A 25,334-nucleotide genomic window follows, 5' to 3' on the forward strand; every position below is an offset into this window, starting at 1 on the left:
AAATATTTTTATATGCCTTATTGTTAAAATGTACAGCTGAAACTGGATTTCGTTAACCGATATCACCATAAAAAATAAATTAATTAATTTAAAAAAATCAATTCAGCCCTTTTTGAAAGTCATACTAATAATAATTAGTAAGACCAATAATATACTCATATTCCTTGTTCCTAAAATTACAACTACTAAGGAATCCCATTCCTAGGAGGCAATATGGTTTGGAGTGGGAGCTCTGGAGTCAGATACATTGTGGGCAAATTACTTTACTTCTCTGAGCCTCTACTGCTCTCCATGCAGGATAAGAATAACAATTGTACCACAGCTGCTCTCCAAAGGTGGCCCCCAGTGAGCCACATCTGATTCCCTTACCATACTGAACCTTGCCTATAACTTGCTCTAATCAGTAGCATACAATGGAAGTGACACCATGCTAGAGGTTATGAGCCTAAGAAGCCTTGGTAGCTTTTGCCTTTGGGAAGCCCTGAACTACCATGAGAAGTCTAGTTACCCTCTTAGAGACACCCCATGGGGTGGCCACATGGAGAGAGAGGCCCAGCCATCCTAGCTGAGCCCAGCCTTCCAGCTAATCTTGTCAAGGGAGCAGCCAAGTGAATGAAGCTCTCGTGTGCAGCCTCAGATGCCACCCGACCACAGCCACACAAGACGTGAGAACAGCTGAGCCTCAGGATCATGTAAAATAATAATAAAAGAGTTGTTTAAGCCACTAAATTTGGGAGTGGTTTGTTAGGCAACAATAGATAACTGAGACAAATAATATCTATCAAGTTATTCTGAGGATCAAATGAAGTCAAGCTTTTACAGTAGTGAATGGCCTACTGCAGTTAATTCTATGGTAGTTGTTACAAACTATTAAAAATGTAACTATAAGCTAGCGTAGCTCTACAAACTCAGAATATACACACATGCCAACCAAGACAAGACACACATGCCAATATAATACTAGAAACAACTTAAATGCCCAACATTAAGAAAGGCATTTAGCAAATCATGACCCAGGGCTTTGGTTAAATAGTACACAGCCATTTCAAAGGAAAACAATGAAAGCTGTAGAGACGTGTGGAAAAGATTTCTATAACAGATGAAAAAAAGGACAGGATGAAAATAGTTTCTGCCCTGATTGTGACTGTATAAAATATGTCTGAATAAAAACAAGAATGAAAATGACACTGTTTTGACACTATTTATTCATTTGTACTTTTATCCCTTCTTGTTGCTTATCCCTTCTTGTTGCTAAAATACTGATTGGCTAGAGGGGCTGTCAGTCCCCCCAAATTTCTTTAATGTTATTGCCATTTTGTCTTTTTTGTAATGAAACTTCTGAAAAAAATCCAACACACCCCCCACCCCCTACCACCAAATCCTAGTCAGAGTCAGGGAGAGGCTGAGTCCAGCTCTGAGATGGCCTTGGCTCTGGAAGCAGGGAGGCTGCTGTTCTGGGTGATAGGGAGCAGAACAGTACCGATGAGGACCACACCACCTCTTACCGCTGGAAGGAGCTCCAGAGACTAAAAAGGGATGCCACTCCTGTGTGACTTTCAACTCAAGGGACGGAGGCTTTCCTCTCTGTTGTCCAGTGTCCAATGCAAAAGAGCTACCCAGGAGTAAAGAGGGTGCATTTGGCGGAAGCACCCTGTGTTCAGCATTTCTCCAGCACCAACCTCAGAACAGCACCCAGCAGTGTGCACAAAGTAAAGGATCCCAGATATTCAGGCCTCCCATTCAGAACAGAACCACATCTTCTGTTCTGGCCTCACCGCTTAAGCCTTTTTCTTCATGAACTTTCTAAGAGAGGAGAGGGGGCATCTGAAAACTGCAAAGGAAAGGGCTTGCAGAAATGACTGACTCAGCCGGTTATAGATTAACCACACCCTATAGATTTTAAATGACCTTCTAGAAACTCTTGTAACACCTACAAGATAAACGATCTGTAAATAGATAGAACCAGTGGTCTGGGAAGTCCTTCCCCTTTGCAGCCCCTACCTGAAACTCCCCCTCCGCATCCTGAGTCATGAGACACATGTAAAAACTCAGACAAAGGAATCGCGCGCCCCTTGGACACTGCAGAGGTATATACACTATAAGAAATCTAACCAAGGAGAGCTCGTGCTTTGGTGTCATTAAGCCCCACGTGCTCCACAGGCTAATAAATTCTCCTTCCTCTAACAAAGTTATCTGAGAGTCCAATTTCCTCCATCGGGTGTCACTTCCTGCAATACTCCTAGCACACAGTGCTGAGCAGGCACATAATAAGCACCCAGTTAATGTAGAGAGCATGCATGGATGAGAAATGAGGGGATGGAAGGTGGTGAGTGGGGACAAAGGCACAAAAAAGAGACTTGGCAACCATGTCTGAGTCCCTGCCAGGGTGATAAAGGGGGGCCACACCATTATCTGGATAAAACCCCAACCACTTATCCAGCACTTCCTGGGCAGAAGTGCCTCACATGTTATCTCATTTAATCATGCAACCAAGTTAAGTTTATCCTCATTGGACAATTTACTGAGACAGAAAGAGCCAGTAACTTCCAGGGATGCCCAGAAAACAAGCAGGGATGGGAACCCAGATGTGTCATGAGATGGCTGCCCCAGGTGGGCTCGGGGTCCAACCAATCTAAGGCCAGGCAAAGGGGAAACATGGGGAAAAAGAGTCCTGTCCTATATCAGTGATCGAGGAGGCCAGGCACACTCCAGGGAAGACTATGCCTACAGCCCCCTCACTTCTCTTTTAAGCCCCTTTCCCCAGAGCCTCCCTCAGTCTGGTAGAAGAGTTGTGCAGACCCAGTATGAAGAAGAGGTTTGGCAGGTATCCCGCAGGCAGTAGGAGGGGCAGTTTACACCATTGTCAGGATGCCCGTGGCTGTGAACGTCAGTTCATTCAGTTGGACAGTGGGATCCACCAGGCTCTGAGGGCTAAAGCTGGTCTGGAATGCAGTGAAGCGAAGTGGATCTCCAGGAAGTTCGAGTACTTCATGAGCGAGATTTGCGGAGGCCAAGTGGAGGCCCCGGGCTCAGAAGTTGTTTTTGTTTTGTTTTTAATAAGCTTTTTATTTCGGAATAATTTCAGATTTACAAACCATGTTCTATGTGTTTTTGAGACCCAACAAATATATGCCGAAACCCAGAAGAAAAAAATGGCCTCAAAAGAAAACTAGACAATTGAAAACAAATAATGCTTCTTTCAGAGTTTACAAAGAATAACTTTCCTAACCACAATATTTGTTAAATTTTTAAAAAATGTATAATACATGAAATTATTTGTAGTCTATATTTCCTCACTTGTTAAGATTTGTACATACATATACACTAATTACCAGGAAATAAAATAATAAAATAAAATAAATCATAAGTTACATGGAAAACATAATAAAGAATCATTAATTATTTGACCAAGTTACCTGCAGTCAAATTTCCCAGCAAAATTAATAATCCTTTCAATGCTTTTAAATAGCAAAAATGTCATATTTCTATGGCATATAGGGACCTATTAAATACAATGGGGGAGAACTCCTAGGATTGGGGCTCAACTCAGCCCTGCGCCAGGACCATATCTTAATCCTGTACCCCATTGTCACCATGGAACAGGTCCACTGAGCCAGCAACCCCAGCAATGCCAGCCCCACCTCCCAGGTTGTCTTCCCCAGAAACAGACTCTCCTTCCTCCCAGTGGGGCCAGTCTTCACTAGGGTGTTGGTGCCCTCGAACTGGTCCATCAGAGCTCTGACATCTGCTTAAAGTCACTTTGGCCAATGCTGCCACAGTCATTGATCAGGAGGACAAAGTCCATCGCTTGATTTGGACACTCTGCAGAGAGAGAAGGAGGAATCAAAGATGCATGTGTGGGTCCCAGCCATCTCCTAAGGCCCAGAAAACCTCCCTACTCCACACAGTCAGGGGGTTACTCCTAGCATAGGGATTAATTCCCACCCAGTTTCCAGTACCCTCCACAGAAGAGACCCAGATATGTTGCCCCAGCCCCTTCTCCCCTCAGCACAGTCCCTGTTGCTCTCTTCTCTCCATTGGCCTGAAAAAGAGGAGAAAGAAATAGAGGACAGAGGCCTGGTGAGTTCCTCATTCATTTAGTCAACAAATGTTTTTGAATACATATCTAAGGATGTCATACAGCATAGGGAAGGCAATTTAGCAAAGTAGTTCAGAGTATGCATTCTGGAGCCAACATGCCTGGGCTTAAATCCCAGCTCCACTACCTAATAGTGGTGAGTCTAGGCAAGTTATGGAACTTCACTGGGCTTCAGTTTTCCCCATCTATAAATAGGGATTATAATAGTGCCTACCACAGGGGATTATTGCGAGGACCAAAGGAATTAATATATACATAAAGTGCTTAAGACCAGGCCTGCCCTGCTTCCATAAGGGGTAGCTATTATCATCATCATCATCATCACATGCCAGGCATTGTTCCAGGCCCAAGGACACACCTGCAGTGGATGATGGGATGTGCCACCAAGACCTGGCCCCTATCAGGACATAAGTACCCATTCCAGCTACAGGAAATTGGTTGTCCATGGCTCTCAACTGAGTCCCTCCCCATGAATCACACTATCCAATAAAGAGCTCCCTTGCCCATGATTACACCTCCTGCTCCTGGGGGCAAACTGTATCCAGTCACAATTCAAGCTCCAAGCTCCAGGCTGACACCTCTGTTCTGATGGCTTTGCAGTCCACTCTCTCCCTCTGTCCACTCCTGCTTCTTTCATACTCCTACAGATATTGCTCCTAAAAACATCCCCAAATGAGCCTCAGAATCTGTTTCTAGGGAAATATGATATAAGACCATAGATTTAAAAAATGAAACCATCCCTGCTCTTCTGGAGTCTACACTGTAATGGAAAGGCATGCCATAGTACATAAACAAATAAGACATTTCAGATTGTCCCCAAACTCATGTGGGAGATTGTGGCTTGTGTGCAGGACCCAGTTGGTATCTCCACCAGTGCCCCAGGGTGGTGAGAGATCAGGTGACCTCAGCACTGAGGAGTGATGCTGAGTCGTGGCAACTCCTCCCCCATCCTGCCTACTTAACCAGCTGGTGCAGAGAAGAAACAGAAAATCACCTCCCTCCCTGCTTCTTTGATGAATAGGAAATCCAGCCACCCACATGGTAGCCCAAGGAGCCCTCAGGTGCTCTCCTTTTCACCATTATCTCCCACAGCCAGGTAGCCGTTATTCCCTGTCACCACATTTTGCACTTGTGCCTACTTCTTTAGCTGTATCACCAAATGACCCCTCACACTGTCTCTCAGGCCAAACAAGTTTCCTCACAATGTCATTTCTGTTTCTTGCTCCTTTTACTACATCTACTGGTCTTCCGACAGCAGGCATCTGGCTGTAGTTGAGTGTCTTCTGAAAAAGAACCAAACCAATCAGGCAAAGTTGGCTCAAGCTCTGAGCTTTGCCACTTCCAAACAAAATTGGCTCAAGCTCTGAGCTTTGCCACTTCCAAACAGACTCACCTCTCTGAGTCTGTTTTTTCATCTGTGAATGGGGATCACCCTACTCGCCACCCAGGATCTTGTGAGGATGCAACGAGGAGATGCACAAAAGGCACCTGGCACTGCCTGGTACATCATCTCTTCCACTTCTATGCAAACCTACTTTGCCTGCAGCAGGTTTCCATGCTGTGTCCCATTTTCATCAGGCATCCTACCTCATGAGCTTCAGAGACATCTAGAAGACATTTACCTTCTAGTGTTTAAATGCCACATCCCTTACCCCAGCTACACAGATATCCCAGGCAGGGCATGGTGCCCCCAAGAGTCCTGAACACCCCTCCTCCACTCTGTTCACTCTGTATCCTCTGCTCTCACAATTTGTTCTGGGGATGTTTCTGCTGCTGCTTTACCTTTAGATAAAAACCCATTATGCCTGGCATCATGGCTTCTCTCTGGTCCAAAGCACTGTTCTCAGTCAGCACCATGAGAGGCCCCCGGTCATCACTTAGGGCCCATTATCCCCTCTGATGCCACAGATGAGGCAGTTTATAGCTTCCTCCTAGTCTACATGGTCTAGATCAGTTAAAATGGCTGTTTCCTGAAGCCATAAGCTTTCAAAACAAATGATGACTTTGTAATTAATTAAACAAAACTATAATGTAAACAATTTAAATTAGGCAATTTAGAATACCTGTATCAGAATCCATACATATATCCATAGTCATATAAATAAAACGATTTATTTGCAAAACTCCTTGAGAGAATTTTTTTTTTACAACTTAAAATAATAGTTTATTATTTATTTTTCTTGGTTCTTTTTTTTTTAATTTAATTTTATTATTAGTTTCAAGTATAAAGTACATTGGTTAGATATCTATATAGTTTATAAACGATCCCCTAATTGCTCCTTCTCTCCTCTGGCTCTCCACCTAGCCAATATATTAATGCTAACTGCACTCCCTGTTTCCCATCCCTGTTACCACCAATCAACTACTAATTTATACTTCTTTAACCCTTCACCCCATTCTCCCAGTCCCCCAACCCACCTCCCCTCTGGCCGTCACCAGATTGTCCTCTATATTTCTGAGTGTTTTTGATTAGTTTGTTCTTTTTGTTTCTTAGATTCACATTTAAGTGAAATCATATGGTATTTCTCTTTCTCTGTCGTACTTATTTCACTCAGCATAATAACCTCTAGGTCCATCCATGTCTTTGCAAATGGTAGGATTTCATTTTTTTAATGGCTGAGTAATATTCCATTGTATATATGAACCATGACTTCTTTATCCAATCATCTGTTGATGGGCATTTAGGTTGCTTCCATACCTTGGCAATTGTAAATTTTGCTGCCATGATCATAGAGGTGCATAGATCTTTACGAATTATTGTTTTGGTTTTCTTTGGATAAATACCCAGAAGTGCAATTGTTGGGTCAAAAGGTATATCCATTTTAAACTTTTTGAGAAACCTCCAGACTGTTTTACATAGTGGCTGTACCAATTTGCATTCCCACCCACAATGTATGAGGGTTCCCCTTTCTCCACATCCTTGCCAACACTTGTTGTTCTTTGATTTATTGATGATAGCCATCATTGATGATAGATAGATGTGAGATGATATCTCATTGTTGTTTTAATTTGCATTCCTCTGATGATTAGTGACATTGAACATCTTTTCATATGTCTATTGGCCATCTGTATTTCCTCTTTGGAGAAGTGTCTGTTCAAGTCTTATGCCCATTTTTTAATTAGATTGTTTGCTTTTTTGTTGTTGAGCTGTATGAGTTCTTTATATATTTTGGATATTAACCTCTTATCAGAGGTATCATTAGCCAATATCATCTCCCAATTAGTTGGTTGTCTTTAGTTTTGTTGATTGTTTCCTTTGCTGTTCAAAAATTTTTTAGTTTCATGTAGTTCCATTTGTTTATTTTTTCTCGTTTCCTTGCCCGGGGAGATATATCCAAAAAGAAATTCCTATTAGTAATATCAGAGAGTTTACTGCCTATGTTTTCTTCTAGAAGTTTTATGGCCGCGAGTCTTACATTTAAGTCTTTAATTCATTTTGAATCTATTTTTGTATACGGTCTAAGAAGGTGGTCCAGTTGCTTTTCTTTTCTTATTATTTTGCATGTATCTGTCCAGTTTTCCCAAAACCATTTATTGAAGAGAATGTCTTTACTTTATTGTATGTATATTCTTGCCTCTTTTGTCATTTATTAAGTGAGCATATAGACATGGATTTATTTCTGGGCTCTCTATTCTGTTCTATTGGTCAATGTATCTGTTTTTATGCCAATATCATGCTGTTTCGATTACCATAGTGTTGTAGCATAGTTTGATGTCAGGTAGTGTGATACCACCAACTTTATTCTTCTTTCTCAAGATTGCTGTGGCTATTTGGAGTCTTCTATAATTACATATAAATTTTAGGATTATTTGTTCTAGCTCTCTGAAAAATGCCGTTGTTATTTTGATAGGGATTGCACTGAATTTATAGATTGCTTTGGGTAGTATGGCCATTTTAACAATGTTGATTCTTCCTACCGTTGAGCACGGTATATACTTCCATTTATTTGTATCTTCTTCAATATCTTTTTTCAATGACATACTTTTCTGAGAACAGTTCTTTTACCTCCTTGGTTAATTTGATTCCCAGTTATTTTATAGTAAATAGGATTGATTGTTTTCTTAATTTCTCTTTCTGAAAGTTCATCATTGGTGTATAAAAATGTCATTGACTTCTGAATATTTATTTTGTAACCTGCTACTTTACTGAATTAATTGATCAGGTCTAATGGTTTTTTTGGTGGAATATTTAGGGTTCTCTATATATAGTATCATGTCACCAGCAAATAACAAGAGTTTTACTTCTTCCTTTCTAATTAAAATACCTTTTATTTCACTTTCATGTCTTATTGCTGTGGCTAAGACTTCCAATACAATGTTGAAAAGTAGTGGTGAAAGTGGACATTTTTGTCTTGTTTCTAATCTTAAGGAAAACGTTTTTAGCCTTTCCCCCATTGAGTATGTTAGTTGTAGATTTGTCATACATGGCCTTTATTATGTTTAGGTATGTTCCCTCTATTCTCATTGTGCTGAGAGTTTTTATCATAAACGGATGCTGAATTTTGTCTAATGCTTTTTCTGCATCTATTGATGTGATCATATGGTTTTTAGCTTTCAATTTGTTAATACGGTGCATCATGTTGATTTGCGAATATTGTACCAACCTTGCATCCCAGGAATAAATCCAACTTGAGCATGATGTATGATATTTTTAATGTATTGCTGAATTCGGTTCGCTAATATTTTGTTGAAGATTTTTGCATCAATGTTTATAAGGTATATCAGCCTATAGTTTTCTTTTTCTTTCTTTCTTTCTTTCTTTCTTTCTTTCTTTCTTTCTTTCTTTCTTTCTTTTTTTTTTTTTTGTAATGTCTTTGGTTTTGAAATCAAGGTAATGGTGGCCTCATAAACAGAGTTAGGGAGCCTTTCCTCTTCTTGAATTTGAATAGTTTGAGAATAAGTGTTAATTCTTCTTTGAATGTTTGGTAAAATTCACCTATGAAGCCATCTGGCCCAGGACTTTTGTTTTTTGGGAGGTTTTTGACTACTGATTCTATTTCATTGATGATAATCAGTTGGTTCAGATTTCCTGTTTCTTCTTGACTCAGTCTTAGGGGAGTGTATGTTTCTAGGAATGTATCCATTTCTTCCAGATTGTCTAATTTGTTGGCATATAATTGCTCATAATATTTTCTTGTGATCCTTTGTATTTTGTGGGATCCATAGTTATTTCTCCTCTTTCATTTCTGATTTTAATTATTTGAGTCCTTTCTATTTTTATCTTGATGAATTTGGTTAAGGGTTTGTCAATTTGTTTATCCTGTCAAAGAAATAGCTTTTGGTTTCATTAATCTTTTTTTTTAATTTTTAAATTTTATTTAGTTTCAAATATACAGTACATTGATTAGACATCTATATAGTTCGTACGATGATCCCCATAATTGCTCCCTCCCTCCCCTGACCCTCCACCTAGCCAACGTATTAATGCTAACTGCATTCCCTGTACGTGCTTCCCATCCTCGTGACCATCTATCAGCTACTAATTTGTACTTCTTTAACCTCTATCATCTAGCCATTTTTTTCCCCTCTCTCATTAATCTTTTGTAATGTTTTTCTAGACTCTATTTTTTTTCTGCTCTAATCTTTATTGTTTCTTTCTTTCTATTCAGTTTGGGCTTTGTTTGCTGTGCTTTTTCTAGTTATTTTAAGAACTAGAGTCTGGTTTTGGAATCAAGATAGATTAGATTAGATTGTGTGTTTGAGCTTTCTCTTGTTTCTTGCTATAAGTTTCCCTCTTAGGACTGTTTTCTATATGTCCCATAGATTTCGAGTCGTTATGTTTTCATTTTCATTTGTCTTTAGATATCTTTTGATTTTTTCCTTTATCTTATTGATAACCCATTCACGGTATAGTACCATGATAACCCATTCATGGTATAGCCTCCATGAGTTTCTGTATTTTCCAGTTGTTTTCTTGTAGTTTATTTCTAGTTTCATATCATTTTGATCAGAGAAGACAGTTGATATGATTTAAATCTTCTTAAATTTATTGAGACTTATTTTATGTTCTAACATGTGATCTATCCTAGAAAATGTTCCATTTGCACTTGAGAAGAACGCTTATTTTGCTGCTTTGGGGTAAAATGCTCTGAAAATATCTATTAAATCCATCTGATCTAGTGTGTCTTTCAGGCCCATTGTTTCCTTATTGATTCTTTGCCTGGAAGATCTGTCCATTGGTATCAATGGGGTGTTTAAGTCTCCTACTATGAGTGTATTACTGTTGATTTCTCCTTTTATGTCAGTCAATAATTGCTTTATATATGTAGGTGCTCTTATGTTGGGTGTATATATGTTTACTAGGGTTATGATTTACTGATCCCTTTATCATTATGTAATGCCCTTCTTTGTCTCTTCCTATAGCCTTTGTTTTAAAGTCTATTTTATCTGATATAAGTATCACTACCCTGGCTTTTTTTTTTTCATTTCCATTTGCATGAAATATCTTTTTCTATCCCTTTACTTTCAGGCTGTGAGTGTCATTTGATCTTAAGTGGGTCTCTTGTAGACAGCATATGCATGGGTCTTGTTTTCTTATCCATTCGGCTGCCCTATGTCTTTTGATTGGAGCATTTAATCCCTTTACATTTAAAGTGATTACTGATAGGTACATAGTTACTGCCATTCTATTATTTGTATTTGTTTTTTCTTTTTTACCCCTCCTCTTTTTACAGAAGTCCCTTTAATACATCGTGTAATACTGGCTTGTTGGTGATGAATTCCTTAAGCTGTTTCCTGTCTGGGAAGCTCTTTATCTCACCTTCCATTTTAATCGAAAGCCTTGCTGGGTAGAGTATTTGTGGTTGTAGTTTCTTGTTTTTCATAACTTTGAATATTTCTTGCCAGTTCCTTCTGGCCTGCAAAGTTTCCATTGATAAATCAGCAGGCATTCTTATGGGGGTACCCTTGTAAGTAATTAGCTGCCTTTCTCTTGCTGCTTTTAAGATTCTCTCCTTGTCTTTGAACTTTGGCATTTTAATTATGATGTGTCTTAGTGTAGGTCCGCTTGAATTCCTCTTGTTTAGGACTCTTTGTGCTTCTGCACGGGGCTGTCAAGCCTACACAGCACCAGATTTACTGCCAGCTCTGGGACTGTGGGCTCCCACCAAAGTCAGATGTCACTGTGTGACCTATGAAACCCCTGAGATCTGCCCAAGTGATACTGTATCTCGTGCTGGCAGGAGTGACCTGCCCATTACTGTATTCTCTGAACTTTGCTCACTTAGCTGACTAAGATCTGATGACTGCTCAGAATGCGCCACTCCAGGGCAGGGGCAGCTGCCCGTCAACATGCAGTAGGCACTTTGTGTATTGGATGGAGCAGGATTTTAGGGAGTCAAAGGCTGTCAGGCCAATAGTCTCAGTTTTCTGCAATTTTTATGACTGCATGTTCTCACACTAGTCACAGATCACAGGGAAAAGAGCTTCTATCTGGGGCCCTCCCACAGACCTCTGCAATTCCTCCCAAAAGAATTTGCAGCTCATACAGGCAACAGTGGTCTGCCCACAACTGTTTCCCCGAAATGCGCTCACTGTGCTAGCCAAGGTCTGTTACCTTTGCAGAATGTGCAGCCCCAGAGAAAAGTAGGGCGGGGAGGCTGCCTGTCAATGGGCTGCAGGTACTCTGCGGCTTGGGTGAAGCAGGATCTCAGGGAGACAAGGGCTGTCAGGTGTATACAGTCTCAGTTCTGCTGCAACTTCTGTGCCCACACGTTCCTGCTGTAGTCACAAATCACAGTGAGACCAGCTGCTGTCGGGGGCGGTCCCACAGACCCCTGAGATCTCCCCGCGCAATATTGCAGCTCTTGCAGGCAGCAGAAGTTGGCCTGTAACTGATTTCCCTGTAGCACCCACCCTGTGTTAGCCAAAGTTTGTTGCCTGTGTAGACTAGGATCCTGGGAAGGAGGTGGGCAGGGTGGTGTTGGTTGACTATCAATGGGGCAATTTGTGGGTTGGGTGGGGTGGAGTCTCAGGGAGACTTAGGCCATCAGATCAATACAGCCTCAGACTTGCCGCAACTTCGATAACCATTCGCACATTCCCACAAAAGTCACAGATCACAACAAAACCAGCTACTGTCTGGGACTGACCTACAGATCCCCAAGATCCTCCCAAGTTTGTGTTGGCAGCAGTGATCTGCCTGAAACTATCTCCGAAATGCACCTCACAGCGCTGGCTGCCAGCTGTGAATGCCTGGCACTGAAACGGTGCAGGGCATGGCAGCCACCCAGTAACAAAAACCCTGGGCAATCTGCAGGTTGGGAGGGGCAGGCTGATCTCCTCAGGCCAGCACTTCCTATTGGCCATGTGAGAAGGGTATGCGCAGACAAACTGGTGAGTAGGGGTGCCCGACTAAGGCACAAGGGTGGCTGCCTGTCCAGCCCTCGTTCAGGAGCCAGGAATCCCTGTGTGTTTAAGATTGCTGATAAAAACCTAAATAGATGGCTAGAGATGAAGCATTTTGGGACCTTCTTGTCTAAATATATGAACTAACTCTTAGTCTTAAACTATTATTCTTCCTGTCTATCTTATCCCAACCCATTCCTTACACAGAGGCTCAATCTTTTCAGTATTTGGGCTATAATTCAGCAGAAACCAAGAAAAACAATAACCTTATAACAATCAGAATGTCATCCAATATATATTATTTACTTTATTATAAATACTGGTGAATAGTGATCAATCAATAGTTTTATGTTTATTTTTTAAGACAGAGGATCTGAACACAAATTGATGATAATAGAAGTGGGACCGTGGCTATCTTTGGATTTGTTGCATATTGGGTGATCAGGAGGGGCCCAAGGGGACCCGGGAGTGATAGAACTTGAAATGTTGATCTAGGTGGTAGTTACTTGGGTTACACACATATGAAAGTCATTAAGTTGGACCTTTGGATTTATGCTTTTCAGTCTATGTGTTATACTTCAAAACAAACAAAGAAAAAAAAAACTCTGGCACCTGCACCTGGCACTTGCTTTTATGTCCCTAGACTGCCAGCTGGGTAAGGAAGGGGAAGAGATGTCCATTTGGAACTCAGTGACCTCTGTACACTCTTTCCTGGCCAGATGAAATGTCCTGTGCTCTCAGACTCATTGCCAACGTCACCTCTTCTGTGAAGCCTTCCTGGAATTTCCTCCTGGCTTTGATCTCTCCCTTCCTTTGTTTCCCAGACTTTGGTTACACTTGCCTTACACTGACTCCTTGGATCTGTCTCTGGGCCCTGAGAATTTGTGCTCCTGGAATCAGGACCAGGTATGAAATTTGCTGGTCCCAATGCAAAATTAAAATGTGAAGCCTCTTGTTCTTGAAGAAAAGTTTTTCTTCTCTTTTTTGGTCTCTTCCTCTCTCCTGTCCTGGTTTTTCCATTTGCTATTTAGTGTCATACTGCCTCAGGCACAAGGGTACTCATGAGGCCAATGCAGACTCTCATAGGACTAAGCAAGCCAGGCATAGCCAACCTTGAATTTGCCTGGCTCATGCCAGGGACCGAGGTCGGCAGCGTTCAGTACGTAGGGATGAGGGAGCAGGTAGCTAAGAACCTTTCTTCCAGAGGCAGTTGGAGGCTGGGCTGCTTGTGAGCCAAGGCTCCAAGCCTCTAGCAATTCTCTGCTGTCTCATCAATCTTTACTTACAAAACACAATGCAAAGATTAAAGTATTAATAATTTCAAGAGGGAGACTGCAAAATGTTACTCCAAGTGCAGGGGCCCAAGTGCAGGGGCCCAAGTGCAGAGCTGACTGCACTGGTCATATGCCATGAAGCCTGCCCTACCTAGAGGACAGATTCAAGGCCTCCCTGTAAGGCCATGTCTTGCCCAGAGTTTGTGGTCCTTCCTGGGATTGTGAATAGTTAGTAGTGGTATCAGGGGCCTCAAAAGAGCTGTGAACTCTTTTACTGCTCTTCCTCCACGACACCTTCTGGGTGTGCCGCATGCAGGCACCTGCCTGAAGGACAAGGAGGATGAGGTGAGGGGAGTGGGTGAGAACCACCTACATCTGCCAAACTGGGCCACATGCTGCCCAAAGCCAGCTCCATCCTCTTGGAAGACCTTGGATCACTCCACATCCAAGTTGAATCCATGATAAAAAGACAGGACTGAGAAACATGGGAAAATGGAGGTAGGAAGGACAGTCAGAGAAGCCCTACTCCTCTGGTCCCCTGACTTCTTAGAATCTTGATGCCCACCCAACTTCAGTCTTGGTTTCCCATCTTTCCAAGAGAAAGGCTTCTATTCTTCATTTCCTGATTTGCCTTCTGTGTGGTTCCTGTCTCTCTCTCTCCCTGAAAAATAATCAAAGCACAGTGCAAAGAACGATAATCCAAAGAAACATTCCCTTAAAGACAACCACAATCTGAAATTAGGCCAGTCACTTCCTGATACGTTAGATTAGGAATGTCTTTTAAAGATATAGTGACCACACTGTTTATTGTGTAAACTGAGACCTTCTGAGAGTGAAAGGGGCACCATTAATAATTTACACCAGAACATTGAGACCGCCCTAGGCAAACCAGAGCATTCTACTTAAAGACTGTTCTGCTTCATCCTCTCATTATACAGACACCCTTAAGGCCCAGATTGGAGAACACGCTTAGAATTCTGTGATTAATTGTTTGAAATTATGTGTTTTTCCTGTCCCTCTCCCTTGGTACCAGGCTCTAAAAAGACAAGGAATACATCTCGTCTTGTTGCCTGACGCAGTGCCTGGCCCTTAGCAGGTGATTAATTACTATTTGTTGTCTGACCCAGAATTGCAAAGTCACTGGCACAGCCAGGAGTCCAGCCCTCTTTCCTGATCCTCTTTGTCTGATCACATTCACCTCCCTGGTGGCTAAACTCAAAAGCCTCAGGGGAAAACTCCCTACATTTTGAGGGCTTTTCTGATTCCCCCACTCCCAAACCTCTTTTTCCTCCCCATTCCTCCTAGAATTCCCAGCTCTCTCTGGACTGAGGAGTTGACTCCAACTCCAAGAGGGGAGAAAGTCCTTGGAGGCCAAGCATCTGGCTAGATGGTGATAGGGAGGGTCCAAACACCTGAACCCTAAATTTCTGAGAGGAGGCCAGATGATCAGGGTTCTGGGCCCCTACTATGGCACATGCAAGGGAGCCTCATATCCTCTCAAAGAATGATTCCGCTTCTGAGTCTGAAAGCAGCCCTGATGATTCAACAAGTAGTAGAATACCAAGGGTCTCAGACTCAAGTGCCTCACAGGCTAGACATGAGACATCAATGAGTCAAGTGTGTGGGTGTGAGCACCACAGAATGGTGGACACTCAGAGCTTGTGGCTCTTCTAAAGGGACCAGACCTTCCCCTTTCTCAAGAGAAGCTGGAAATCTGGATTTTTTTGTGAAATCTGATTTTTAAATGACACACAACTGATTTTTAAATGACACAGAAATGTAGTCCTGATATAGTTTTCAATTTCTGGAGTATTTTCTTGGCAATAGTGGGATAGCCAACCTGAAATCAAGACTTGGGGGAAATGCAGGACAAAAGAGGTGATTTTCAACCTTTCCCCCTTTGTAGTAACTTCTATAGCCTCCCCATCCCAGGGTTGCTAGGACTTACTCCTCTTACCCACCCAGTGCCCATCCAGGGCCCACACAGGACAGAATGAAGGATGTCTTTGGGAATGTTAACAGGTAGCTCATTCTCTGCTGGTGTATAACCCACTACCCATCTTCAAAGCCTCATGTTTGCTCAGGTCATGCCCCTCCCCAGATTCCAGGCTATTCTTCCTTCCACACCAGACCATGGATACTAGGCCCCTCTCTTCTCCTCAGCTCATTTTTATCATCTTTATTTAAATATTATAGACAATTAGTTGCTTGTATTTACATCATATAATTCAATGAATTTTTTTCACTTATAGCCGACATACAATAATATACTAGTTTCAGTTGTATAACATAGTGATCAGAGATCCACATAACTCACAAAGTGATAACCCCACTAAATCTAGCACCTCTCTTCTCCCTTACATATTTATTACATTATTAACCATCTTCCCCATGCTGTACTCTACATCTCCATGCCTATTCTGCAACTATTTGTTTGTACCTCTTATTCCTTTGCCTTTTTATTGTCCTCCAACCTCCCTCCCATCTAGTATCCCTCAAAGTATTCTCTGTATCTATGAGTCTATTTCTGCTTTTGTTGTTGTTGTTGTTGTTGTTGATTTTGTTCTTTAGATTCCACATGTACGTGAAATTGTGATATTTGTCTTTCTCTATCTGACCCATTTCATTCAGTGCAATACTCTCTAGGTCAATCAAGGCAATATCTTTTCCCATGCCCTTCTTTTTAGTCTGTGTGTATCTTTTAATCTGAAGTGAGTCTCTTGTAGGCAGCATATGTAATAGTCTTGTTTTCTTATCCATTCGGCCACTCTATCTTTTGGTTGGAGCACTTAATTCTTTTCCATTTGAGGTACTTGTTGAGGAATGTAGTTATTACCATTCTTTATTCCTGTTTTTGATATATGTTTTTTCTTCTTAAAGAAGTCTCTCCAACATTTCCTGTAATACTGGCTTGATGTTAATAAATTCCTTTAGCTTATTTTTGTCTTTATCTGTCCTTTGACTCTAAATGATAGCTTTGCTGGATAAAGTATTCCTGGTTGTAGATCCTGGATTTTCATCACATCGAATATTTTGTGCCAAGCCTTTCTGTCTTGCATAGTTTCTTTTGAGAAGTCAGCTGCCAGTCTTAGGGGCGCTCCCTTGTAGGTAACTAACTGGTTTTCTCTTGCTGCATTTAAGATTCTCTCTTTGTATTTAACTTTTGGCATTTTAATTATGATGTGTCTTGGTGTAGGCTTCTTTGAGTTCCTGCTTTTTAGGATTCTCTGAGATTCCTGGGGTTTTATGTCTATTTCCTCCATCAGGTTAGAGAAGTTTTCCATCATTATTTTTTTTCAAATAGCTCTTCAATATCTTGTTTTCCTTCTAGTACCCCTATGACACAGATATTTTTACCATTAATAATGTCCCATAGGCTCTTTAAATTATGATTATAGTCTTGGCTTCTTTTTTTTTTTTTTTTTTTTTTTTTTTTTTGCCATTCTGATTGAGTGTCTTTGGCTTTCCCGTCCTCTAGGTAGGTCATTTGATCCTCCTCTTTAACTACTTTGTTTATTCCATTTAATAGACTTCTCATCTCAGATAATGTGTCCTTAATTTCTGACTGGTTCTTTTTTATAATTTCCATTTCCGTTTTTATGTTTTTTATCTCTTTGTTGAAATTCTCACTAAATTCATCTACACTTCCCATAAGTTCATTGAGCATATTTATAACCAGTGTTTTGAACTCTGCATCTGTTAGATTGCTTGACTCCATTATTACTGGACCTCTGTTCTGTTTTCTATTCTGTTTCTTTGTGTTCCCATTTTGGCTGCCTTTCTGTGTCTGTTTCTATGTATTAAGCAAAGCTCCTAAGTCTCCCAGTCTTATTAGTGTGGATTTATGTAGTAGGTGTCCAGTGGCACAGTCCTGAGAGGGGTTCAGCTGCAGGCCAAGTTTAGTCCAAGCCTGTGCCCCTCTGGGGCCACCTGTTAAGATTCAGCAAGCAATCCACAGATGCTGTGCTTATAGTTGCCTTAAAAGGCCACACCAGAAACCGAGGCCAGCTGCCACCAATGTGAGTCTAGGCACTGCTCAGCAAGGAGCACCTGACTCACCAAGGATACACTTGGATGTGGCTTAGGTGGGACCACGAGTTGGGAGAGACAGAGTTTCAGGAAATCCTCTGGGCTGAGCGACCTGTTATTCGGTTCAGTGACATCTCTGCTATGGCGGCATTGAGTCCCTGCACTGGGAAGGGAGAGAGCTCAGGAGATGAACAATGGATACCGCTGGCACTTCTGTACAGAGTGAGTCTCACCTCAGCCCTCTGTCCAATAACTCATGGCCCCCTGTAAATCCCTGGTGCCCCCTGCACAGCCCAAATGGCACTGGTGCTCAGAGTGAGCAGGTCTGTCACTTCAAAAATTCTCTTTAAGAGGCATCTGTGGCTGCAAGGCTGCTGCTGCTGCAGCCTCTGTCCCACTCAGCTACTCGGGACCAGGCAGCCTCACATCCTCGCCCCATCCTACCTTCTGCCGTTGCAGGGTAATTTCTTATTTCTCTCCCTAGTTGAATGGCTTGTTAATCTAGATCTCAGGCAATTTTTTCTTGCTGTTTGCTCCTTTTTTCTGTCATGACTTTAATTTGGTCACTAGAGGGATGAACAGAGCCTCTATCATCTATGCCATTTTTTTTCTGCCTCGCCTTCAGCTATTTTTGAGAGCTGTGTGAACTGACCACCAGTCCCCCCGGCCTGCCTTGTCAGAAAAAGCCCTCCCCCTAAAGCTTCTCCCAGCACTTGGGTTCCCACTCACCACCCAGGAAGAGCATAACTCCAAAGGCCTTTACTGAGCAGTGCATCAAAGGAGAAGTGAGGGCTGGGCAACAGATTACCAAAGGGTGCTCAGTGTCTTGGGAAAGAGTTAAAATAATGACTCAGGGCCTGGAAGTGGCAAGAGAAAGGGCATATTGAGAAAGCCATGGTTAATCTTAGAACAGAGGCAGGGGCAAGAAGCCAAAGAACCCTTGGAAAGAACTCCCATACTCTCCTACCACCACCACCTCCAGGAATCTGGCTTTATTCTCCAGGGCCTGACTGTCCCAGAAGACCTCCCCTGCCCACCCCGCAAAGCCCTTGAGATTCAGTTGGTACCCAGGGCATAGCTCCCTGGTAGGTCCCTTGTAACCTTAGAAACCAGGAGGTATATGGTGAAAGTGGTGGAACAGACAGCTATAGAGACCCTGCTACATGGATGTGAGCCTGAAGAGGGGAAGACCACCCTTCAGGTTGCTGGAGTATGGAGGGAGAAGGGGCATGGGTGAGGGTGTTATTTTAAAAAGCAGACCCCATTAAGAAGAGAATGGATAACGAAACTGGTAAATCCATACAATGGACTTAGTAGGCAGCAATAAGTAACAGATATATGTAACAACATAGGTGAATCTCAACATTATCGTAAGTGAAAGAAGCCAGATACCAGAATGTGTAATGTATGAAAAGATAAAACTAATCTATGAAGACAGAAATCAGAAGTGTGATACCTCTGGTGGGGTGGGGAGGCAACTTCTAGCATTTGTTAAATTTAATATTCAGCACTGAATATTTTAACATTTGTAAAATCAGGGAAGGATAGATAAGTGGGTGGTTGCTATTTATTTTCTGTAATTTTCTCTGTGTTTTAAATATTACACAATTAAGCATAAATAAATATCTTGTAAACACATGCAAAAAGGTCGAATGTATAGAAGTCCAGGAATAGACTTTGAAGGTTAAAATACATGACAAAATCCCTAACTATGGCATATTATTGCAAGTATATATAACAGTTATTTCTAACACTTAAAATGTAGATTAAATATCAACTGTAGACAATATAAATAATTTTCTTTAAAAATTTGGCTTAATTTACTTGAGCTGATATTTAACAGAAAGAAATTAAGTAGACACTGGGAAGGTCATTGACAGTGACTTACAGGGAATGGGTCAAAGACTATGATTACTGACTTTGAGGCTGACTTCTACTTATGCAAAGACTTGTTAAAGAGAAAACCACAGCCTAAATGGTATCACTCATGCTAAAAGCTCATGACACGAAACCTAGAGTTAATACCTGATTTAACTGCAGTTTCAATCTCTCCAAGAAACATAGTCGTAATAGACCAGTCTGGAATTTTCTGGCCACGCACCAGTAAGGTAATCTGTTACATGGGCCTTCTCCACCCCCTCAAAAGGAAGAAGCAATCTGAATGATAAAACCTTTGCTTTCCCTTCCACCCAAAAGATGTCCTAGTCTAAAAATAGTCCTTTCTTTTCTTTTGCTAGTAACTTCCTTCTTCCAATAAAAACCTTCCATTTTGTACAACCCCTCCAAGCACAATTCTAATTGCTAGATGAGATGGTGCCTGATTCACGAATAATTTAAAGCCGATTAGATTTTTCAAATTAACTCAGTTGAATTTTGTTCTTTAACACTATCAAGGCCAAATTGAGCAATAGCCTTTTCTCTCTTGTGCTAAGGGATCTGTAGCAAACAGCACCCTGTCATCAGTTCTGTGGATCTGTGAACTTCTGTATCTGGTCCCACAAAATAATTTTTTGATGATTTCCTAAATCCAAAAATTTAAAGATCTCTTTATTTCCTTCACCTTTATCATACCATCTTTATCATCTTTTAGACACAATGTTGAATGATATTCATGTAGGGAGGAGGCAAGAGAATTAAGAATGTTAACCAAGCTACATTCGGAGACTGCAATATGCTGATCAGCCCTGGAGCCAGACCACAAGGAAACACAGAACAAAGGAAGATATCTGCTGGGATTGATAACAAGCCATTCCCTACACCTGTGAAAGGGAAATAGGAACCAAGAGTCATTCCCTCTGGCTAAAACCTTGGGGAACCTAAGGATTAAAGGTTGGGAACTGCCAGCAGGTCTTTCACACTACATATTCTTACAGTTTTTTTCCTCTCTATTCTTTAATTTGATTAAAGAAGAAAATCTTAACTCAAAATTATAGGTCAATGGAAAGACAGCATGTGTTGACAGCTGTGTATGATAGTTCTAAGTTTTCGGATAAAACATAAAACCGTAAGTTATAGAGAAATGTCTCAGATTGCTTTCAGAGTTTCATCAGATGCTAAGTCAATGAGCATCCCAAAAAGGAGAGCTCAAGTGCTGAGATTCAGGAGAGTAGCAAATGGATTCCTAGTCCTGTCTTCGATTGCATTTAATCAAAGACTCTATGTTCTGCTGTAGCTTTAAGATGTGGTTTTAAATTTTACCTATCATTTGTAATTTGTTCTTCTCTGATGAATAAAGAACATCTTAAAGTCAGGGGAAATTTTGTAACACAATACAGTCTTAAGAAATCTCAATAGCTTTTCCTTAATAGATAAAATTGTGGTATTTTCACCCTATAGAGACAGGTATAGGCTACTAAAGATGCTAATAATATATTACTGAGCTGTGAGGCTTGAGCAAACCATTTAAAATTTTAAAACTAGATTTGGTCATTATTAGATTTGACTAAATGCAATACTACTCAGCAATAAAAAGGAATGAAGTATTGGTACCCATAACAATATAGATGAATCTCAAAATAATTATCCTGAGTGAAAGACCTAATAAAAAGAGCAAATAGAGAAGGGAAAAAATGGCATAGATGATAGAGGCTTTATTCATCCCTCTTGCGAGCAAATCAAAGTTGTGACAAAATGACAGAGAAAACAGCAAGGAAAGTCTCCTGGGGTCTGGATGAACAAGTCATTCAACTAGGGAGATAAATAAGAAATCGCCCTGCAATGGGAGGAGATCGGATGGGGTGAGGAGGCCAGGCTGCTCAGTCTCAAGGGGCTGAGTGGGACAGAGGCCATAGCAGTGACAACTGGCAGCTCCAGACACCTCTTAAAGGGGCCGTATCCATGAGCAGACTTTTGCGGTGATGAACATGCTTGCTCTGAGCAACAGCACTGGTTCAGCTGTGCGGAGGGAACCAGGAACTTACAGGGGACACTGAGCTGCTGGACTGAAGGCCAGAGGCTAGGGTCTCTCCCGGACATAAGTGCCAGTAATATCTATTGTTTCCTTGTTGAGACCTCTCCACTCCCAGTGTGCTGACATATAGCCGCCATAGCGGAGACATCATCAAACTGGATAACAGAGGTCACTCTGCCTAGAGGATTCCCTGAAACTCCACCTCCCCCAACTCGTGGCCCCACCCAAGCCACATCTAGGTGTGTCCTCACTTAGTCAGGTGCCCCTTGCTGAGCAGAGCCAAGACTAGTGGCAGCTGGCCTCAGTTTCTGGTGTGGCCTTTTGAGGCAACTGTAAGCACAGCAGCTGTGGACTGCTTGCTGAATCTTAACAGATGGCCCCAGAGGGGCACAGGCTGTGGCTAAACCTGGCCTGCAGCTAAACCCCTCTCAGGACTGTGCCACTGAACACCTACTACACAAATCCACTCTAATAAGACCAGGAGACTTAAGAGCTTTGCTTTGTACATAGAAACAGACACAAAAAGGCAGCCACAATGGAAGACGAAGATGCAGAAACCATGTGAGAGAACAGAACAGAGGTCCAGGAATAATAGAGTCACGCAATCTAACAGATACAGAGTTCAAAACACTGGTTATAAAGATGTGTAATGAATTTAGGAGAAGTATAGATGAATTCAGTGAGAATTTCAACAAAGATAAAAAAACATAAAAGTGGAAATGGAAATTATAAAAGAGAACCAGTCAAAAATGAAAAACACATTATCTGAGATGAAGAGTATATTAGATGGAAAAAACAGTGGATAAAAAAGGGTCGAACCACCGATAGAGAGGATAGGGAAGCTGAGGACCCTCAATCAGAATTGCAATAAAAAAGCCAAGGTTGTAATCATAATTTAAGGAGCTTATGGGACACTATTAAATGTAAAAATAATCTGTGTCATAGAAGTACCTGAAGACACATCATAAGTAAAATGCCAAAGTTTAAATACAAAGAGAGAATCTGAAAAGCAGCAAGAAAAAAGCAGATGCTTACCTACAAGGGAGTACCCCTAAGACTGGCAGCTGATTTCTCAAAACAAAACAACAACAACAAAAAAAACTATGCAAGACAGAAGGGCTTGACACAAAATATTCGATGTGATGAAAATCCAGGATCTATAACCAAGAATACTTTATTCAACAAAGCTATCATTTAGAATCAAAGAACAGATAAAGAGCTTCTCAGACAAAAACAAACTAAAGGAATTTATCATCACAAAGCCAGTATTACAGGAAATGTTGGAAGGACCTCTTTAAAAAGAAAAAACATGTATCAAAATAGGAATAAAGAATGGTAATAACTACGTTCCTCAAGTACCTCAAATGGAAAAGAACTAAGTGCTCCAACCAAAAGATAGAGTGGCCAGATGGGTAAGAAAACAAGACTCCTACATATGCTGCCTATAAGAGACTCACTTCAGATTAAAAGACACACAGACTAAATGGAAGGGGATGGAGAAAGATATTGCCTTGATGGATCTAGAGGGTATTGCACTGAATGAAATGGGAAGGATAGAGAGACAAGTATTGCATGATTTCACATACATGTGGAACCTAAAGAAGAAATAAACAACAACAAAAGCAGAAATAGACTCATAGATACAGAGAATATTTTGAGGGCTGCTAGATGAGAGGGAGATTGGGGGGATGGAAACAAAAGGCAAAGGGATTAAGAGTTATAAATGGATAGTTGCAGAATAGACGTGAGGATGTAGAGTGTAGCATGGGGAAGGTGGTTAATAATGTTGTAATAAATATGTAAAGGTGAAGAAGGATACTAGATTTAGTGGGGTGATTACTTTGTGAGTTATGTGGTTCTCTGATTGCTAGGTTGGTCAACTGAAACTGGTATATTATAGTATGGCAACTATAATTGAAAAAAAAACTCATTGAATTGCACAATGTAAATATTAGCAAGTAATTCTCTATTATATTTCAATAAAGCCAGGAAAAAATTTTTTTAAAGTTCAAATACTGTATGATTCTATTAATAGAAAAATCTTTTAAAATGCAAATATATAGTGACAGAAAGGAGATCAGTGATTACCTGAGGATGGGAAAAGAGGGATTAAAAAAGGCACAAGATTGGTAAAACCGGATATCCACATGCAAAAGAGTGGAGTTGGACCCTTATTGTATACCATATACAAAAATAAACTCAAAATGTATCAAAGACCTAAATATAAGAGCTAAACTATAAAACTCTTATAAGAAAAATAAGAGAAATTAGATTCATAAAAAATTGAATTTGTCAATAATTTCATGGATATGACACCAAAAGCATAAGCAAAAAAGGAAAAAAATAAATTGAACTCCATCAAAATTACCTTGTGTGCATTAAAGGATACAATTAACAGAGTGAAAATATGGATGGAAGAAAATATTTGCAAACCATATATCAGATAGGGGGTGAATATCTGGAATACAGAAAGGACATCTACAATTCAACAACAACAATAAAGTTTTTTTTTTATTAAGTTTATTGGGGTAACATTGGTTAAAAAAATTATATAATTTTCAGGTATCCATTATAATTTGAAATTATATTTGTATGATTACCACCCAAAGTCCAGTTTCCTTTAGCTACCATAAATTCAATCCCTGTTAGCCACTTCGCACTCTCCTACTAACCTCTATTTGACTCCCTTTACTCCATCTACTTCTCCCCTCCTCCCCAACCCCTACTCTCTGGTAATCACTACTCTATTGTCCATGTCCATGAGTCTCTGTTTGTTTGTCTTGCTTATTTGTTGCTTTTAGGTTATATCTCACATATAAATGATACCACGTGATTTTTAAATTTTTCTGTCTGGCTTATTTCACTTTTACGATTGTCTTGAGGTCCACCCATGTTGTCGCAAATGGCAGTATTTCATCTCTTCTTATAGCTGAGTAACATTCCATTGTACATATGTACCACAGCCAATCATCTATCGTAGGACACTTCAGTTGCTTCCGTGTCCTGACCACCGTGAAGAATGCTGTTATTGACATCGGTGTGCAAATATCTTTAAGAATACGGGTTTTCAAGTCTTTGGGGTAAATACCCAGTAGAGGGATTGCTGGATCATATGGTAGATCCATTCTTAGTTTTTTGAGGAATCTCCATACTGTTTTCCAGAGTGGCTGTACCAATCCGCAGCCCCACCAGCAGTGTATGAGGGTTCCTTTTTCTCCACATCCTCTCCAACATTTGTTATTACTTGTCCTATTGATTATAGCTGTTCTAACAGGTGTGAGATGATATCTCATTGTGGTTTTGATTTGCATTTCTCTAATAGCTAGCAATGTGGAGCATCTTTTCATATATTTGTTTGCCACTTATATGTCCTCTAGGGAGAAGTGTCTGTTCAGATCCTCTGCCCATTTTTTGCTTGGATCGTTTTTGTTGTTGTTGTTGTCATTGAGTTGTATATTTTGGATATTAGGCCCTTATTGGAGGTGTTGTTTGCAAATATATTTTCCCATTCAGATAGTTCTCTCTTTACCTCGTCGATTTATTTTGCTGAGAAGAAGCTTTTTAGTTTGATGTAGTCCCATTCGTTTATTTTCGCTTTTATTCCCCCTGCCTTTGAGGTCAAATTCATAAAATCCTCTTTAAGTCCAAGGTCCTTCAGTTTAGTTCTTATGTTTTC

The 25,334-nt window shown here is 40.8% G+C and overlaps 1 pseudogene; it reads right to left on the bottom strand.

Moving 5' to 3' along the window:
- Positions 1-24,550, bottom strand: part of LOC105304590 — a 39,722-nt pseudogene extending 15,172 nt beyond the window's left edge.
- Between the last annotated feature and the right edge of the window lie 784 nt (positions 24,551-25,334).

This window comes from Pteropus vampyrus, unplaced genomic scaffold, assembly GCF_000151845.1.
Source record: "Pteropus vampyrus isolate Shadow unplaced genomic scaffold, Pvam_2.0 Scaffold347, whole genome shotgun sequence".
Taxonomy (NCBI): Eukaryota; Metazoa; Chordata; class Mammalia; order Chiroptera; family Pteropodidae; genus Pteropus; species Pteropus vampyrus.